Below are 2,535 nucleotides of genomic sequence, written 5' to 3' on the forward strand. Positions count from 1 at the left end.
TGTTGTCTTCAGGGTCGGGGCTTGGAGAGGGGCCACCACCTGGGCCCGAGGGCTTCCTGCAGGGAGCCTGTCATCGGGTGACAGGCCGGTGACGGGACCCTCGGGGCCGCAGGGGACGGTAGACAGAGTGTCCTGTAGTGTCTCCGAAGTCCAAATGTAGAGACCCCGTGAGAGGGGCCGAGCTGTGTGACCACCCTTGTGACATCCTTGCCGTCCCCTCTTCTTTGCTTGTCAGCCCCTCCGTGCTGTATATGACCCGTTTCTTAGGCTCCAACCTAAGTCTTTCTCTTAATCCTTAAAAAAACTCTTTTAGCTCAGCAGTAAAGAAAGTTTCTAGCGACATCGAAAACAAAGTCTGTGGATATGTTACCATTTGATTCGTGTTGCAGGTTCTCATTCGATCGACTGTGCAACAGCCCACGGCCTCTTGGAGCCGCATGTTTCCACCACAGTCTCATCCTCTGTGTCACCACATCACCGCTTCGTTACCCTCAGGGACGCTCAGGTTGCCTCTGGTCCCTTTCAGATCCTCAGAGCCAGTGAGCTTCCTCTCCGCCAGGCCTGAAAGGGATGCTTGGAGGTCTGGTCTGGCTGTAGGACACGGATGGAATGATACAAGGCGGATGACGGGGTTCACAGAGAAGACACAGCCCCAGAGAGGAAGATGGAGCGGGCAGACATGGGGGACACGGGGTTACCCCCAAGCCGGCTGCTGGTGCCGGGCCCAGGGGTCGATCCCTCCCTTGGGGACTGAGCTTGAGGAGATCGAGAGGAAGGACCTGAAAGCTTTGTAGGGGCCGGGGTCCCCGGTGGGCAGAGGGGAGTGGGCCTCAGAGCACGTGAGTGGGCTGCAGGGGGTCAGAGGTCTTCCCTGCCATGACGACAATGTTGTCCTGCGCCGACAGCTGCGCGTTAACCGTCCACGCGGTGAGGGCACACCTGAGTCGGAGAAGCAAGTCCTCTTCCTCCTTCAGCCAGGAAGCTGTGGGGCCAGCCCTGAGGATCCGGCCTCTGCCCGGGGCCCACCCCACTGGCACAGCCTCCCCGGGAGGCGCTCGTGTCCATTGACCCGGGACACCGTCCTTATCCAGGATGCCGGGCACCGTCACCCTCGGCATCAGGGCCCCTCTCCCCTCCTCTTCCAGAGTGTCCTCTGCAGTATGGGGACCCTGGGGGGCGCCCCCTCCCCGGGTGAGGTCCCACTTGCTGCAGGACCTCCTTACTCCCAATCCCCAGGCCTGTGTGGGCCTCTGTGATGCCCCCCAAGGATGAAGATCCAAGCAGGCACTCCCTGCTGTCCTTGGGCACCCGGGACCTGGCTGAGCTGGAATCTGAGACCAGGTGAGAAGGTCGCACAGCTGAGGTCAGAGGGCAGCCCTTCCCCAGGACACGCGAGGCAGAAGGAAGCTTCCCTGAACTATTGTGACCGTGGCCTGGCTGGGCTCAGGGCCTCTGTGGCCTGGGGATGCCCCAGCGGGATGGAGGGCCTGTGGCCCAGGATGGGAGGCTCCTCCTTCATTCAGACCTTGTCCTGCGGCTTTAAAATGTTTAAAATGTTTGTGATGCGCCACTCTTCCTTTGCTCACTTTTAACAAATGTTCAGTGTCATCCCTAATCTACTGTTATAATTGTATACTTGTTTCCTTAAAGAAAGTGCATTGTTGTTCAGTTGCTCAGTTGTGTCTGACTCCTTGTGACCCCATGGACTGCAGCACACCAGGCTTCACTGTCCTTCACCATCTCCTGGAGTTTATTCAAACTCATGTCCATTGAGTCGGTGATGCCATCCAACCACCTCATCCTTTGTTGTCCCCTTCTCCTCCTGCCTTCAATCTTTCCCAGCATCAGGGTCTTTTCCAATGGGTCCACTCTTCCCATAAGGGGGCCAAAGGATTGGAGCTTCAGCTTCAGCAGCATTCCTTCCAATGAATATTCAGGACTGATTTCCTTTAGGATGGACTGGTTGGATCTCCTTGCAGTCCAAGGAACTCAGGCTCCTCCATCCATGGGATTCTCCAGGTAAGAATACTGGAGTGGGTTGCCATTCCCTTCTCCAGGGGATCTCCCTGACTCACGTATTGAACCTGCGTCTCTTACGTCTCCTGCATTGGCAGGCATGTTTTTTCACTGCTAGCACCAGCTGGGAATCTCTAAGAAAGGGCCTACAGTTGCATGAACTCCAGGCCCCACGAGACACAGAGCGGCCACCTCTCCCCAGTCCTGACAGCGGGCATGTGAAGGGCCCTGGGGACCCTGGACAGCCTCTCCTGGTGGGACGGGCTGTGCAAGGCCACTGCTGCAGGGACATCTTCTCCATAGCTTTGTCTCCAACGTCTAACGGGTCTCGCCGCTGCGTAGAAAGCGCATTAAAAACAGCGGCGCCTGGGGGCGGGTGGAGTGACGATGGGACCGGGCCAGGTGTGGGCGAGGGGGCTGGCCAGCTAGGGCTCTTCCTTGGCGCCCTGAGCTGGTCCTGAGTCATCCCCCGACCCCACGTTTCTGCCCAGGGCGCATCCTGAGCCGGGCAGCCTCCCC

Source organism: Odocoileus virginianus, chromosome 14 (genome assembly GCF_023699985.2).
Source record: "Odocoileus virginianus isolate 20LAN1187 ecotype Illinois chromosome 14, Ovbor_1.2, whole genome shotgun sequence".
Taxonomy (NCBI): Eukaryota; Metazoa; Chordata; class Mammalia; order Artiodactyla; family Cervidae; genus Odocoileus; species Odocoileus virginianus.